Raw genomic sequence first — 19,324 nt, forward strand, 5'->3', positions numbered from 1 at the left:
CCTACAAACACTAAAAATGTAGATACATCAAAAAGTGTATCCACTCATTCTTTGCCAGGATCACTGCAGAGCACTATGAGAGAGCACAGAGGATTCCAATAGCAATAAATTAAGACTTTAGAAGAGAGGTGATGTTTTAGTTCATCTAATATTTGCAATAGGCAGGAAAAGATGGCTTTTATTGAAGAAAGTCAGCTTCAGGCTGAATAACCCATATGACCAAATGATTATCTACTTGAGAAAAACCAAAATAATTGTAAACATGTAAGGATATCAAGTAAACTGAGGCTGAGCATTCTATGAGTAAAGGATTTTAGCTTTGCTGTAAACAGGATAGGATGTCTTGTGAACCATGTTAAGAATCGTTTGCTATCATCAGAGTAATAAAATAGTGTTGATGCTTTAGCCACATTAACTTAGGAAACAAAAAATATACCTTACTTGCTTCTGAGATGTAGGATTTCAAAATAAATTTAGAGCATTACTAGTACAGATACAAAGAGGATTCAACTCTTGAGTTTTAAAGAATAGGGACGTCAGATGTAGCAAGGTAATGGCGAATGAACCTCTGTAACCATACAGATTAATGGTTGTTGGGTCAGATATAAAGAGAATATGTGGTTTTTTTCCTTACAACTCTAGAAATTCAATTTTGAGGGAACAAATATCCCAATGGCCTTTTTGGTGACAGATTCCTACAGTGGTCATGACATCACATGATGAGAGTAAGGTTTATATGTGTATGTGTCTTTTCTGCCTTTTCTCTTATAATGCTGCCATTAAGAAGCTCCATGCTACTAACCATCTCTAATCTTAACTACCCTCCCAAATGTCCCATGTCTCAGTACTATGGTCAGTTTAAGCCCTTACTCTTAGTATCTCACAATGGAAGATGTAAATGAAGGCATGGAAGTGGACAAAGTGTACCTAAGTCTTAGAATGTGGCAAATAAGTTCATTTGACTAATATTTTTAATGAAAAGAGGGCAGTCAGATAACGACACAGAGTGAATTAAAGACAGAAACTGAAAATACAGTTTAATTTTAAATTCTAACTTTGATAGATTCTTAACCATGGTATGTGGAATATGAAGATAGAGGCAGGCGTTAAGTTTAGAAAAAAAAAGGTCAAAAGTTTATTTGCTAGCAAATGTTTGAAAGATGAAAATAAGTCAAAATTATCTTAAGCATGGAAAAAAATATCTGGGGGTTTGAAGGTCTGAAGGATTGGTGTAGGACTGGGACAGGGAAGCCAAGGTTATAAAATGTACACTACCAGAAACCTCAAATGGCCTTGCCATAACTGCATGCGGACACCAACACAGTCCTCACAATATACGCTCAGAGGCATCAAGAGAAGTGTTGAAGAGGGGAGTTACTTCTATAAAAGATGATCTACCAACGTTAGGGCTGGATTGGTTGGAATGTCAATGAGGCATAAAGATATCATAATCATTTTGGAGCCAAATATATGTGTATGAGGAATACTTTGTATATTGTATGGAAGTAGCACCTGTCAATAATAAATCTGATGGACTTATGTTGAAGCTATTTTTTTTTATAAAACTGCGTATGTTTCTTAGCTTATTTCTTAACATGGCTATCACACAAATAACTGAGACTCTTTTTTTTTTTTAATGCAAGGCTTCACAACACAATCAGAGCAGTTAAAGTCTGTTCTTAACCCTCTATGCTATTTTCTCTTATTCCCAGCAAACATCCCATAGATACCTTCACTTTGTAGCTTTCGTCAGCTCCAGCTCCTTCCTCCTTGGACTCTCCCTCTGCCTCAATCCTAACTCTTACCCCTCCTTCAATGACAGCAGGCAGGAAGTCCAGCTCTATACTCTCCTCTGCTTATCAATTGGCTGTAAGCTGCATTATTGACATATCAGGGGGACAACTGGGGAACAGAGTTTATACAACATTTAGACAGGAAATTTGAATTTAAACTATGAAATAACCTTATGGTTACAGACTTCATCAGGAGAGAGGAGGTGGAAAATCCTGTAGGCAGAGAGGATTCTGGGATAGTGCCAGGTATGCAAGATCCAGCGAGGAAGCTATGAGGGGGACAAATGCATCATACCTGATCATAGGAAACCAACCATGTGGCAAAATGTAGATTAGCATAATGGGTTATTTTATGTCATGACCTAGTCAGAGAAGAGCCTAACTATATGGTCAAAGTATTTGTAAAATACAATTGAGTCTCACAAGTCATTATTCTGTAAGTTACAGAAGGACGAAAATAAATCTCTTCCACCATACATGAAAGTCCAGATTTGCAGGAAGAGGAGAAAGGAATGAATATTAAATGTTGAGATCTATTAAATAAGGGTATCCAATAAGATGATAGGAGGGTTTACATATTGAGTCTTCGTAAAGATAACTTAATCATCTGGACATGAGTAGTAAAATTAGGAAACATGTTGGTGGCAAATGTAATTTCTCATAAAGTAATGAAGTTGCTACAGGAACTTGGCACTCCCCAGATGATAGATATGTGCACTATTTCAATACAATTTTGCAACAGCTGCAGTAGAACTTCATTATTTTTGAATTGATTTTGCTGTAATACTTCAAATCATTACTTTGCCTTTATCTTGTTGCCTATGTGGAGATATTTTCCTCTTTCTATTAGCATGTACAGAATGGAAAAGTATACAAAGACGTGGAAGTCAGAAACTATAAATGCATCCCTTACTTCAGATGTCATTAGTTTTTTTTAATTAGAAATTAAAATAACATTTAATTCTCAAAGAAATGGTTCAGCATTTATTGGACTTTTCCAGCAGATAATAGGATCAAAATTTTAGAACTCTGCAATTCCTGAAAAAGCCAGGTGGGCATGACTACCTGCCTGTAATTCTAGTCTTTGAAGGTATAGACGAAGATGACTAGGGACGCTGGCTTAATTGTTATGATATGGGTTTGATTAAGAGACCCTGCCTTAAAGGATAAAGTGTACGAGCTAGAGATGAATAGAAGTTCCTAACATTATTCTTGGGTATCCACATTGATGTGCACACTTGCAAATGTGTACCCACATTTGCACATGGGTTCATTCACATGTGATATGGCTAGACCACACATACCCAGGTACCCATGTCCATGTGCATGTGCATGCATGCGCATGCACACACACACACACACACACACACACACACACACACACACACACCAATACACTTAGATATGAAAGAAGAAAATCAAAGTTAATTCTCTAAATGATGGAAATTTTTCAGGCATTGAAATCAAATTATAAAATATTTCAAACACGTATATAGAAAATGTTTTTACTTCTGAGGGTTGTTGCAGGATATTTGATCCTGTTGTGAATCCTGAGATTGTGAACTGTAAAAACCTGTTCCTTGTTTGGTGTATGTTAGGACGTAGCCCTAACACAAATCTCAGTTTTTGTTTGTTTGTTCTTGCTAGACAGGATTTCTCTATGTTACAGCCCTGGCTGTCCAGGACTCACTTTGTAGACCAGCCTGGAACCCACTGATAGCTGCCTGGCTCTGCCTCTTGAGTGCTGGGATTAAAGGGGTGTGTCACCTTTCCTGGTCCAAACACAAATCTTTATTGTAAACAGGTGATTATGCAGTGGCTCAATTCTATCACACACGTTTAATCCAATCGCTTTCTGAATATAGGATTATATAAAGCTAACAGTAGATCAAGATGCAGAACAAGAAACAAGCTCACAGGACCTAAGTGGAAGGGCGGAACACTGAGAGTAGAATATTTAGGACGATGTGGAGAAGAAGAAAGAGCTCTTTGGTTTTTGCTTTTGGCTTCTTCCTCCTGCCTCTTTAGGTGAGCTGGCAGCTGAACTAGCAACGTTTTGGCTTTTTGCTTTTGAGTTCTTTCTTTCTTGGACTTAGGCTAAGTAGAGAAGTCAGCTGGGTGTTTCCTCTGCCTATCTGAGCTTGCAGGTTTTCACCCCAACAGCTGAATCCTGAGTCTTCATTGTTAAAATAAAATATTTTGGGGATTTTCTTTCTTTCTTTCTTTCTTTTTTTTTTTTTTTTTTTTAATCACAGCACAGGGTTTCTCCGTGTCTGTCACTTTCTCTCCTGAGACTCACTCTATACACTAGGTTAGACTCCAATTCACAGATACATGATTGCCTCTGCCTCCTGAGCACTGGGATTAATGGCTAAGGTATGAGAATTTTGTCTACATGTGTGCAAGTACAACACATTTTTGAAATGCCTTTAGATGCTAAAAGAAGGTGTCAGAGGCTGGAACTGGAGTTATAAACAGTTACAAAATGCACCGTGGGTGCTGGGAAAAGAACCCAGGTCTCATGCAAGAGCAGCCACTGCTCTTAACAGCAGAGCCATCTCTCCTCCAGGAACCTTTTCATTACCATCACATTTAAAACAATAATAGGATATATTGCCAACTAAATGGTTCAGGTTTCTAATGTATACATTTAAAGTAGCATAATATTGGCGTACAACTTAATGCCTCTAGTATGGTGATATTTCAATTAAAATATAGTTTAAAGCATTTTAATTGAATACATATGTAAAGATTTCCCATATTCCATCTTAATGAAACTCATTTTCTTACTCTCTGAGTTAAAAGACAACCAAGTGTGCATAGTTTCCAGTAAAACCCTGTCTCAAAGGAAAATGAAGGATGATACCAAAGGAAGGAAGGAAGAAAAGTAGAGATGAAGGAAGGAAAGAGGAGGGAAGGAAGAAAGAAAGGAAGGAAGGAAGGAAGGACAACCATATATTACTTTTAAAAACCACTATTTATAATAAGATACCTCAGAAAGACAAGAAATCAAATGAAAATTATTTAATTATTGTATGCTAATATTTAGTTAATAAAATGATGATACAAATGGTGTTCATCAAATAAATCATAAAATACTGAAACTCAAATTTCACAATCAGTCAGTTTAAGGAATGAAAAACGACGAATTTATTTTGTCCTTAAGTAGAACACAAAATGGAACAAAAACGTTGATTCTTTTCTGGAAATTTATGTGTTTTGGGTTTTTCACTCTTTGCTTAGGCAATTTTTAACTGAGTATCCTCATGACTGCACAACGAAAATTATTTAAGACAATATTGGCTGTCTGTGTACCCCTCCTTGTTTCCTTCCTTCCTTCCTTCCTTCCTTCCTTCCTCCCTCCCTCCCTCCCTCCCTTTCTTCCTTCCTTCCTTCCTTCCTTCATTCCTTCCTGTCTTTCTATCCTTTTTCCTTCCTCTCTGTGTTTCCTTCCTTCCTTTCTTCCTTAATCCTTTCTTTCTTCCTCATGTTAGCTTTCCTATGTGATTGTATTTATGTGGTACAACATTGAAAGGAGAAACAGTTGACCTTTTTTACTCTCTTGAACTTGATATGTAGAGGAACCTGACTTTGAACTCATGTTCATAGTCTTCTGCCTATTGAATGTTATTATATAATAAATGCTATCCCCCATGATTTTCCTTGTTTCTATAGATTTTACAATTCTTTCATTCGTCCAAAAAAAATTCTGGCATGATGACTGCCTGAGGGTGCAACCATGCTGTTGTTTTAATGATCTTACATTCACACAAAGAATAGACTGATAATTTATTATTATCTAAGAACAGCATTTGCCTGGAGGTTGTGTGATGTTCTTAATCTTAATGCAACTTTTAAAAGAAGCATTTTTCTACTCTTCAATTGTAAGTTTTTTTTTTTTAAAATTGGGTTTTAAAATTGTAAAGGTCTTTAATAATAAATCACCCACAGCATGCCTATTGCCAACCACAGATGCCATCTCACTTAGTGCTGTTTTTGAAGTACTTTATAATTAATTACAAAATTAACTAATTTTCAGAAACAGTTTTGTTTCTATATCTGAGTCATCATTTCAGATTCTGAATCTATGCATAGCTCTTCAAAGCACTGTGAAAGCACAATGAAAAAAAGGCATGGAGCAGAAAAAGCATGGGTATAGACACACTATAATTGGGATACTTAAGGGTCTGCTTAGGCATGGGTCTTCACCTGCCTCTCAATTTCTGAGGCCATCTTTAAACTTTTGACTTTGAGTTTATTTCTCTCTTTCAATAATATTGTAAACTAAAAATTAAATTGTACAGTCGGAATTACAAACTAAGACTCTCTAAGAATGAGGAAGAAGAGGTTAGATAATAAGGGAGGAAGGTTAGGGTAGGCAAAGTTTTTTGTGTTGATAAAAATATTCACACAGTAGAATAAATGAACAAATGAGCAAGCAACTGGCCAAGGTTGATGGCAATGTGGCACCCCCTTCACACACTCATACCTTTGTATAAATAGATTTTCAAATATATACACATTTTGTTCAGCTAAATTCTCTCTCTCTCTCTCTCTCTCTCTCTCTCTCTCTCTCTCTCTCTCTCTTTCTCTCCTTTTTTCTTAAAAAAACATTTTATTGATTCTTTTAGAGTTTCACGTCATGCACTACATTCTCATTCATCTCCCTGTTTCGTCATCTCTGGCTTTCACCATTCCAGCACCCTCCCTGCAAAAAATTCAACCAATCAACCAATAATAAAAAACACACAAACAAACGAGCAAACCAAACAAAGCATGGACATCTTGTCTTGGAAGCTGTATTGTATCACAGTGCCCCTGATTATACCACTCTGTCCATACACCTTCACTTGTAAATGTTCATTTCAATTGAGTAATTGGAGTGGTTCAAGGTCTCTGGCTTCTGTGACACCATCAATATTGGATTACCACTGGGACTTCTGGTTATCATGTTATTTCCCTGTGTTGTGGAGATGCTGCAGCTTCTTATTAGCAGGACTAGCTCTTTCACACACTTCACCAGTTTAAAGGTGATATAGATTTTGGAGTTGGCTAACTCAAAGCTTTGGATCTGGGCCTTGATGGTAACTGAGCTCGTCAGCCAACCAAGTCGAACACCAGCTAAAAGTCTCTAGGTCTGCTCAGGTTAGGACACCCAAAGCTTCCATCATCAGGAGGCATCTTCAGCTCTTCTTCATCTGTCCTGCCCTCGGGGCCATATCACCTGCAACTACACCTCCAGAACCAGCTCAAATGTGCTGCCCATTAAGAGTATCAGGCCTTCTCCCAAGTGCTGCAGCAAGGGATTGGGCAAGCTCTCCTGCTCTCATACCCTCTGGGCTTGCTCACCCATGCCTTCACCATCAGATCCAGCTCCATTCTGTTGCCCTAGCAAGTTGATGATCCTCTTTTCTCCAGTCCTCCAGCCAGTGAGGGTCAGACCTAAATCTCCAGCTTTCATGACCTCAAGGCCAGCTACTGCAGGAGGCAAGAGGTGGGGCGGGGGCAGGGTTTCACCACTATGCCCACCTCACATCACTGCATCCTACTGTAGATGGCAAGGGGTGAAGGGAAACAGCATCATCCCCTTGTCTAAGCTACCTCAGGCCAGATGAGGGAGAGGGCCAGCTCCCACTTGCTCTCAAGTTTCCATGATAAGTGAATGAAAATCAACCAGCTTTTAAAAATTTTCTATGTATTTAACATACATTAGTAATGCCTTTGCAGAGTGAAATGGAAACAGAGGTATAGATAGATGATGGATAGATAGATAGATAGATAGATAGATAGATAGATAGATAGATGATAGAGTATTAACAAGCTTCCAGAAAAAAGCTTTCCTCTAATTCAATTATATTTTTCATTATATTTTTATACCTGATATGAAAGTGATACACATTTATATTGCTATTGATATTGAGGTCAAAGGCTCAAGTTTTAATGATTGTCTGCCTGATCTATAAAGTAATGTTTACTAAAGATCAAATTTTAGAGAATTCAAAGGAATAAAAATTATCATTCCTTCATTTGACCACAAATGATTCTACCATATTTGGGGCAGTTAGTTTTATGTACAATGTACTGTCAATATTTACCTTAGGAACTATAATTATAAGAGTATAAATAATGTTTATGGGACATATTAGTCATGTACTCTAATGCCCAACATGTAATAAACACTCATATGTTTATGAAGTGCTCCTGTGATTTTCAACATATTTCCTTAAACATGTCACTCTCTACAAATTACATCTCATTCTACACATATACACAAATATAAGTATATAAAACACTCAATTGTAATAAATTCATAGGCCTAGAAAACATACTGTAGTTCTATGAAAATTTTAAATCTGAGCAGGAAAAGCATATTTTCAGCAGGCATTCCTTCCTAAGTTATATGTAACCTTTTTCATAAACTCAGATTCATTTATAAAATCAGACACAGCTATAAGGTTGAAGCTTGGGCTTACCCTGAATCAATTTTCTCATCTTCTCAACAGCCAAGACTATATATACTTCTGCTTGGAAATTTTCATTTGAGTTCAAGACTGTAATGCTGTTTTTGACTAGAGGATTTCTTATTTTATTTTCAGCTGTCCCCGAAGCATTCTTTTTTGAATTAGTAAAATCCTTTATCAATGACAATATATTACCAATATCTTCAGCGACAAAAGAAAAAAAAAAAAAAAGAATCAGGAAGTAAATTCTCCAACACTATATGTGAGAAGAGGAGAAAGGTGAGTTAGTATCAAGTGAGATAAAAAGAATCATCCAGACTACATGATATAGTTTGGGCAAACAGGATGAGCCCTAATGAATAATATTTAAATTTAGTAACACGGTAATTGTTGGTGAATCTACATAAAAATGTTGATGATACAGGTGTTTAAAATATAGAGTATTTTTGGTCAAAGTTCAAACTAAGTTGAAAATAATTTCTTGGCTAAGAAAACTCACTGGACTTTTGATATAAGAAATAATAAAGAAAAAAGACAGTATCTGATAGGAGAGTAAAAGAGTAAGAAAATATTTATTTTGAGTGGAAGAAATAGCAATAGTAAGAATGATATAGTAAAGATTAAGTTGAATAATGAGATAGAAAGACTAAACAATTATTTATTGATTCTTTTGAATGGGTGACAAGAGATGTACATTGAAACTCATTGATTGACTGGAAACCGGAAATGACTAATCAGTGAATCAGTAGTTCCTAAAAGGCATGCATTTTAAAATAGTGCTCATTTAACAATAAAATATATGTACCTATGTAAATAGAAATGTTACTATACTACACTTGTAGAATTTCTATAACAATAAACTAACAGACCATGCTAAGCATACTTAATCAATTATAAATATGTAGTGAGCATCAACTGTAAAATGGGTGATACTTCTGGCATTATAAACATTCATTGCAGTTCTGCAATATGTTTGCTATTTTTATGGTGTCTCATTACAGTGGAGAAGATTGTTTTATGTTTAATCAACTGAAAAATACCCTATGTCACTTGGCAATTACATATTTTATTACTTATTTTGATACATATTATAATTGAACTGCTGTTATGTTTAACTATGGGACAAATTATTATTATTATTATTTTGAACTGAAAGCATAGGTATCCAAACAATGGAAATTTTTATGTCACTCTTCGAAAAACAAGTTGTGTTTCGTTAGGCAACTGTATTTACATTCAGGTTTTAAGCTACTCTTGAGGTTCTGCCACATTTTTCTCTTTTGTCTAGTTGAGAATCTTTGTTGGAGAAGAGTATTGTGCACTATGTTTTCAGATGCTGAGATCTGCTTACAGCCCTGCCATGGCCATTGTGTCATTGTTATGAATGTTGAACCATCACCTGTATCCATGTGATATAAGGAATGTTCTCCAATTATCCATGATTAGTTAATAGAGAGACTTAAGCCTGTGACTGGAAGAAAAGAGATAGGCGGGGCTTAAGTTCCTAGGCTTGAGGCCTCTTAGGGACCATGAGAGATGGAGATTTAGCAGGAGAGAAGGAAGAATGAATTCAGTGGCTAGATAGGATACTTTAGGAGCAAGAGGTTAAGGGAAGTGCGCCATGAGAACAGACTGCTTCAGAAGCTTCCCAGGAGTCAACTGATTGACAAGTGATTAGCTTTTCTGTGGGTTGTAAAGTTAGTAGGATTAGGATATCTCAAATCAGCCCAGCATAGTGCCTCTATCTTACTAATAACTCATAGTCTCTCTGTGTCAATCTTTGGGGAACTATCAGTTAAAGAAAACTGCTGTTGAATTAATTTCCCGTATTACTTAATAGTTACAGAATGATCAATTCATTCTACAGGTCTTCCTGGGGTTCATACAGTTCTCTTCAGGACTACATCATGATGAATGCTATTTTATTTTCCAATGAATTAGTCTTTCAAGGATGCTAAGACTTATTTAATTGTTTTTCTTTTTTCCTTTTCACTATCTTACCATAGTTTATATGATTTTATCATCTTAGTGTCACTAGCAGTTTAGAGTTGTGAAGTCAGTCTTTTCAGCGTCTCAAGTCACCAACTATAGGGAAATCAACATGGGTGTAACTTTCCTGTCTAAACTTCTACATTTTCTGTAAGCTGAAGGTAAGGGCAGCACATAGTAGGCTATTTTTGGAAGAGAAAATAAAAACAGAACTTATATCTCACATGCAAGGGCTAACTGAACCTCATTCTTCTGTACTAAGATTCTGTAACTGACTGACACATGTGACATTGTGCATGTATTATAAAAGGAATGATAATTGACTTTATTAAAGCATATAATATGTTTATGTATGGACCATTCAGCCTGCTGCTCTCTGCTCTGGGTTTATTTACAATATCTTCCCAATGTTTTCACTTTGCCATCTTGTCAGAATATGAAGTTAATATATAGAAAGATACAGACATATACATGTAGATAATTTATAGAAATATAGATACAGAGAAATAGAAATTTATAGACAGATAGAAATATAGAGAGACATAAAGAGCTATAGAGGTATAGATATAGATAAACAGGAAGATAAAGTCCATTTCAAACTTATATTCCCCAAATATATTGTATAATAAAAGTAATAAATATATTAATATGTTAGCACATATATGATATATACTTAACAGTGATAATCTGAATAATGGGTGGTTTTAAATTTTGACTTTAGAACCATGATACATGACATAATTCACCTGATGCTAAAAAAAAAAAAAACAAAAAACCAAGGAAGTAGATTGATTTTAATGGTGATAGAAGGAGTATTAAAAAAAAGTGTCAGTAGGTGCATTGGATGTAAAAGAAAGATCAGAAGTAACATCAAGAACTGAAGCCAGAGAGTTAGAAAACACAACACTCAAGATACAGAGGTAGAGATTTGAAGAGCAAGAATAACACAGTATCTTCATGAAGAGAAACAGAGCAACACATTGATTCCTTCACACATCAGAGGATCTGATGTCCAGCAAGAATAAACTCTACTTTAATTATTCACATATTCTGTGGATGTCTGTTGCTCCCATCTTATTTACTATGTGGAAAAGTGCCTATCCCAATATTAAAGTCTACAAAAAATACATGAGACTTAACCTCACTGCTTTTCCAGTTTGAGCAACTTATGAGAATACATTTTTCTCCTGAACTATTTTAAGTTTTGTTTAGTTAAATATTACAATTTAATGAGCAAGAGTTTATATTGAAATATTGTGTGCAAGTTTTATCCTTACAACAAGTTTATAACCTCTTCAACTGTTAAAGCCTTATCTTACCAATCTATCCTAATCTTTATTTCTTTACAGGTGGATGGGCTGGTGGTGGGGTGAATGGACTGGAAAGATCAAACTAGCAGGGTAAAGAAGTTCATGGTAATAAAGGAAATATGGCTAGGAAATTGTAAAATTAAGGACTATTTGAAATAGCATATAGAAATCCATTACAGTAAAAGTTTCTTAGAATATATATGCATATGGAAAAATATCTAAATGTAATGGCCAAATAACAGGGGGGACAGAAACTGGATATCTCTCACCACCAATGAAACCTGAAACTCGTAGGACCATTGATCTAGGGTAAAACCAATTACTATTCTTTTGCTAAAGGAAAAAAGCAGTATCATGAGTTCTAATGGCAGTGTGTTATACACATCGATCAGTGTCTTACTCTGCCATTATTAGACAAGATCCCCCATCAATATCATATGGGAATAAATACAGAGAGCCACAACTGGCCAACAGCAGTGTGAGTGACCTAGGAGCAATCAGTCCAAAGTAGGATTGTCATTATTAGATCCTTCTTCCCCTTAGAACTCAGGGAACTGTGCAGAAGAGGAGACAGGAAGATTGTATGACCACAGGAATGGGATATACCAAGGAGATAAGGACACCTAGGGAGAACAGGACTGACACACATGAGTCTACAAAGGCTGCAGCAGCTTCACTGACTGCACTGCTCCAAGCCAGATAGGGTTCAAGCACTGTGTGGAGAAGAGGACGCAAGCCTTTCTCTGAAGCCCAGATAACCACCCGAAAATGAAAACTGGGTATGTAAACCATCGAGAAGACACCATGACAAGCAATATGTGGGCAACAACAACAACAAAAAAAACTCAGTGGCATTTTTTTTAGAAGTTTTGCTGTGTGTTTTGTCTCATAATGCCTCACCTTGGTACTTTTTTTCCTGCAAATCATTCTTTATATATTATGGTTTCTAAATTTATATCTTTATGGGATTTCTATGGATGAGGATGTGCTTCTCTCTGGATCTACATGTCCTTATTTTACTTTTAAATTATTTTGTCTTATTCTTTTCTTTTCTTTTTTCTTTCTAGACACTTTTTTTGGTTTCTAATGGGAGAAAACCCCCCAAAAGTATAAATTTGCATAGATACAAGGTGGGGAAGTTCTGTGAGAAATTATAAATAGTATATTATATAAAATGTTTTAAATAAAAATTATTTTTTGTCATTGCATAAATCTTTAATAAGTACTTTATATATAGAAATTCTCATATGCTTTGGTTAAAATATTTAATTATGAATGCACAATAATTATTCTCAAGAACAAAATAGGAATATCGACAGATTAGAGTTGGATATTATTGTCTCTACAAGTTATTTTACATAATTCATATGAATTAATTTCAAATACTTTTATGTTAAGATATTTGCATTGAAGTTTTTCTGCAATGTATCAAGATGAATTAATTCTTTTTTAAAAACTGTATTGCTTCTCTCTCTTTTTTTTTAATTTATTCTTGTTACATCTCAATGTTTATCCCATCCCTTGTATCCTCCCATTCCTCCCCCCCCCATTTTCCCATTATTCCCCTCCCCTATGACTGTTCCTGAGGAGGATTACCTCCCTGTATTGCTTCTCTTTATGCACATATGATTTCATCACTATTAATTTATAATTTTGTTTTTAATGAATGTACAAGTAATGAATACCGAAACAGAAAACATGAGGAACAATTGGAGGAGACAAAGGACCAGGACATCTGCTCTGAGATAATGTCTTATATATATAATATGGAAGTGGCATCCATAAAATCTTAACAATATGGTTGCCTAAAAAAGACCTTAAGATGACAACACTAATTGACATATTGTAAAAGTCCTACATGAAGAATTACAGGTAAATTAATGGGTATTGTGCTTATTAATTAATTAATTATTTATTTTATCAACTCGACACAAGCTAGGGTCATTCATATACAAAAGGTGAATGTCAGTAGATAAAAATGCAACCAATCAAGACCTATTAGGGGCATTTTTTGACTAAACATGATTATAGTTGGATAGTCCTTCCCAGAATGGGTGGTTGCAGCCTTGGCCATGTGGTACTGACTTATAACAGAACTAAGCTGAGTGGACCATAGACACAAGCCAGTAAGCAGAATTCACTCATGGACTTTGCTTCAGTTCCAGCATCCTGGTTCATGCCTTAGTTTCTCTCACTGCTTGGTGACTTTTAAGGACAATAAGCACTCTATCATAAAATTTAGTTTCTGTCAAGGTGTTTATCACAGAAATTAAAAGCAAACTTAGATAGCCTCCAAGAAAGTGAGATCTGTCCTCTCCAATGCTAGGTACTCAGCCTTGAACACCAATGCTAATAAACAGTTCTAAATTAACTCAGCAAGTAGTAAATATATACAGAAGAGGCCATGGGTTTCAAATGGGATGAGCTTTTCAATGGTAAGAAATAGATAAAGGAAGTAAAGAATGTATATACAATATTTACTATGGATTTTCAACAAATAAATGCACTTTTTTTCAGACTGGGTTTTTCTATTTTTTGGTTTTCTATATCTTTAAAAAATTTTTTTATTAATTTATTCTTGTTACATCTCAATGTTTATCCCATCCCTTGTATCCTCCCATTCTTCCCTCCCTCCCATTTTCCCATTATTCCCCTCCCTTATGACTGTTCCTGAGGGGGATTACCTCCCCCTGTATATGCTCATAGGGTATCAAGTCTCTTCTTGGCAACCTGCTGTCCTTCCTCTGAGTGCCACCAGGTTTGAAGACCAGGCTGGCCTGGATTTCACAGAGATCTGCCTTTGCCTCTCTGAGTTCTAGGATTACAGGTATGTGCCACAATGCTCAGTTCAAATGCACATATTTTAAAAGCAACATATAGACTACTAACATAATGAGTAACATATACCATGTGATAGGTTTCACTACCTCTCCTTTAATATTTCCTGTGGCTTTGATAATTACAGAACAAAGAAAAAAATATTAAAAACAGGAAAGGAAAAAGAAAAGTAGCATATAATGTCAAATCTATCAGAATCACACCTGACTTTTCAATGGACACCATCAAAGCTAGAAGGGCCTGGGCAGATGCCTTCCAAAGTCTAAAAGACCACAGATGCTGGTCCAGAATGATATACCCAGAAAAAATTTCAATAATAATAGATGGAGAAAATAAGATATTCCATGACAAAAACAAATTTCAACATTATCTATCGACAAATCCAGCCCTACAGAAGATACAAAATGGAAACTTTCGCCCAGGAAAACATAAGTATTAGATAACTTCAGTCCAACAAAACAAAAATTAAAAAAGAACACAAGCAACACACTACCACAACCTACATCAAAATAAAAGGATCTAACAATCACTGGTCAATCTCTCTCAATGGATGTGTAACCAAGACCCAACATTCTGCTGCATACAAGAAACACACCTCACACAGAATGATGGACATTACCTGAGAGTAAAGGGCTGGAAGAAGTTCTTCCAAGCAATGGATCCAAGAAACAAGCTGGAGTAACCATTCTAATATCTAAAAAACAGACTTTCAACCACCATTAATTGAAAAAGATAAGGAAGAACATGTCATACTAAGCAAAGGAAAAACCCACCAAGATGATATCACCATTCTGAACATCTATGCCCCAAATAAAAAGGCACCCACATCTGTAAAAGAAACATTGATAAGGCTTAAACCACACATCGATTTTCACACATCAGAAAAGAGAATTATTCTGAAGTAGCATTTTTTTCTCCACAGATCAATAAAGAGAATTTTTCCGAAGTAGCATTTTGAATTATGTCTTCTGGCATATCATGTGACATACTTTCATCTGCATGGTTTTACACACCTATAAAAGTTTTATACTTGCAATAATTTTCTTGCATGATCTTCTCTGATTAACCTAGAATCATTTGGACTATAATTCATGAAACCCTTATGTTGTGGCAGTTTTGGTTTATATGTAAACAAGTTTTTGTTTTAATCCCAAGTGTGGAATTTAAAGGCTTCTCCAGTTTGCCCACAGCTGATAACTGCCTCATGAAAGAACATGTGATCTTCGTCAATAGGAACAGCCTTGTGCAGGGGAATGGTTTTTTTCTAGTTGGAATAAATGCCAGAGAGAGAGAGAGAGAGAGAGAGAGAGAGAGAGAGAGAGAGAGAGAGAGAGAGAGAGAGAGAGAATAGAGGCTTCAAGAAAGAAGAAGCTGCTCCTGTTGGTGCTGCAGTTTGACGAGAAGTTGGCGATGTCCACAAATGAGGATTGGATTTGCCCAAAGAGACCCTATGACCCTGAATAGCAAGAAGTAGCTAAGGAAAACTCTACCCCTTCTACCCACTCACCTTCTTTTTCCCCTACCAGGTGTTGGAGTATTAAAAGGAATTGGGGTGGAGTAGGAAGAAAGAAATTTAAGGAACCTAAAGTAAAAATAGATCTTAAAAGTATGTCTACACACTTATGCAAACAATAGCATTTATATACATGTAACAATTTATGTTATTTAATTTATTTTACACACCTCAGGGCATATTTAGCAATTAGTGAACAAAATATTTTCATAGTAATATCAATAGGACTAAAGTAAAAACATTATATACTAATATATAAAAAGAACACCCCCTGAAAGTCATGAAAGAACCCTGCCATGGTTTTTTTTCACTACTGTATTATTGTTTTATATCTGCTCTTGGAAATGCTTGAGTATTCAATACTACATTATTTATTATATCCTCAATAACAGCATTTTGATTGTGAAGGCTATTCTTGCTTGCTGAATTAGTTACTTTAATTGTCTTCACACACCAAAAACTCCTGAAGGCATTAATTCTCATGTGATTCTTCTGGTTTTCCCTGGTTAGTAAAATAGTAAAAAAAAAAAAAAAAAAAAAAAAACAAAAAAACGGACATTGGAAAACATAGTCATTATATTTCATATTGATAATTTACAAATAGTTGCATTATTTTGTAACATTTTATTTTATACATATGTAGCTAGGCCCTATAATATAGCACAAGGTCCGAATGCTATTCGGAGTTTTTCCTCAGATTTCTGCAGATCAAGGAAAGGTACATTGCAGGATGTTGGTGTGAAGAATATTTCACACTAATATGCTTCTTGAAAAGAAATAGAGTTATGTTTCGTTTTTATTTTTGACCTAAATTTCAGAATTTTGTTTTTTATAAATTTAAATCTTATGTTGTTATATACAGTATAGAGTTTAATATAGTAGGAAATTATCTATTTGTTTATCTTATACATGTATATACACATATGTACAGAAACTGATTTACAGGAATACGGAAAACATATTTTCAGTTAACTTTTTGTACAATATCTTTTTATAATGATCTCTGTTGGAGGTTGCTATGTGGGTGCTGGTAATCAAACCCAGGTTTTCTGGAAGACAAGTCACCAGCCCTCGTCTATTTTGCTTGTTTGTTTTCTGTTTTTGATACATATTTTATTTCTTCGAAAATTTCCAATGAAGTATTTTGATCATTTTTATTCCTCTTCCCCAACTTTTGCTTGACTCACCCTTCTTTCTATACCCACATAACTTTGTGTCCTCATTTTTTATAAACTCATCCAGTCCCATTAGTGTTGGCTCTATATTTGTAATATATGTGACCATCTGCTATAGCTTGTTCCACATAATAGGAACCATCCCCTTAAAGCTCATAGCTGCTCTTGTCACAACAGCCCAGGGAGTGACTGCTGCCTAGAGGCCTATCAATAGGTAAACGTATAACAAAAATCGGGGTCATTTTCCAATGAAATGATATTCAGATGTTAAGAATAGTGAAATTATAGAATGTGCAGCTAAGTGGACGGAGCTGAAAACATCACCACGAATGAGATAATCCAGACCAAGAAGCACAAGAACCTCATTTTTCCTATCATCTGTGTATATAAGCTCTGAAATATTAGAAGTGCATTCTTCATTAGGAATATGCACAGAGATTAGGAAATAAGTCAGTGTCACGCAGGTGGGATTTCAAGGAGGTAGGAGAAAGAAAATGTTACAGTTTCAAATCATTAAAAATTCATCTAAATAAAAGAAATAATTCACACATGGAAAATTTGAGCTACTCTTATTAGTAAAATGTTTGATGCCTTCAGACAGATTATATAACCGATGTACATTCTTTATATCTTTTAAGCATATTCTATCATGAACAGAAGAATTTATATCCTGGAATATTGACTGTAAAGCAGATTAAAAAGTCGAGGTGAAATGATATACTCATTGTGTGTTAGTAATTACTGATAAGCCATTAACGTGTTCCAATAATATTTTCTTCAGATTTACCACTATTAAAATAAAAATTAGTCCATGAGTATTGCCTTCAGGAAATTTGGCATAAATACAAAGGTTTGCTTTTTTTAATTCTGAAAAATTAAACATGTAAACATATAAGCTAAATTTATTTGTTTATATAACAAATGATCAAATAATTTCTACTGAATTTCTCCTGTGACAGATCCATCGGAACAGTAAGGCCTGCAGCAAGATTTTTCTTCTTGATGCTGAGAAAGTTAAAAAGTGTTAATGATTAAAAGACTGATCAATATAATCTGCATAATCAATATGGTCCTAGACAGCCAGCCTTGACACTTTTTAGTCCAAATGTAAAAGAAGAAGACACAAAGGAGACAAAGGACACAAGAAGCTTGACCTGATTTTGCACATTTCAAAATACAAGTTACATAAAACGACGTACATGACTCAGAGTCAACACTACTTATGTATTAATGTTTAGTCAGATATTATAAATTGTGTACCAAATCACATAGACAGTCTTTAAAGGTCAGGAAACACAAGGTTGAAGATGATACCTAGAATAACTAATCAATGGAAGGTAATATGAGAATACTGTGTTGAGAAAGGTGTAATTCTATAAATATTAAAAATGTGCTTATTGTCTATGTAAAAAAAAAATCAAACCTTTGGTGAACAGTCAGTTGCTAAATTTTTATGTAAATCACTTCAAAGGTGATAATATTTTTCATTGTCCCTGGAAAGGTTGAAGTAATTAGCAGATGAAATGAGCAGATACTGTATTACAATGTTGGGGAGGAAACGAGGAAAACAGAACATTGTTCAAGTGCTGTAGTAAAACCAAAGCTAACTGGAATATGAGATAAGGCATCTAGTAGTACTGTCAGTGTGGCTGTGTTGCAAAGGTCCAGATGTTTTTCTGTCCCTCAAATGCACCTTACCAAGTGTCCACATCTCAAGCTATTTGCTCACTTTACTCCACTTACTTTAAAACTGCTAATTGAAATACCTTAGATTCATACTTTGGCATCTCAAAAAGAGACTTTTTTTTTCATCAGTATAATTTCACATTGTAGCAGCCATCTGAGAATATTCCTTCAAGAGAGGAGCACAGCAAACTGGGAAGGAATAAAACTGGGAAAAGTTACTTTTGGCCAAGGCACAGAATTAGTAGATTCTGCAAATCTATTAGGAGCAGGAATCTGGAAATAATAGTTTCACTCGTAAACGTACTGTGTTCTGTCTTGTATTCTGTTTTTAAGGTTCTTATGACTTGCTGGAGGGTCTAGTATTGTGGGAGCAAAGCTATGTAGCAGAAACATTTCAGCGCTCTGTATACTTTTATAAATTGGAAGGGGGTGTGAGTTAGCAAGAGCCTGGGCTGTTCATGCCTTCTACCTCCCTTTCAAGATAACCAGATATATGATTATTGTGCATTTTATGAACAAGAATAGGATCTGATCTATGATTACTGTAAAAAAATATAGT

This window comes from Acomys russatus, chromosome 27, assembly GCF_903995435.1.
Source record: "Acomys russatus chromosome 27, mAcoRus1.1, whole genome shotgun sequence".
Lineage (NCBI taxonomy): Eukaryota > Metazoa > Chordata > Mammalia > Rodentia > Muridae > Acomys > Acomys russatus.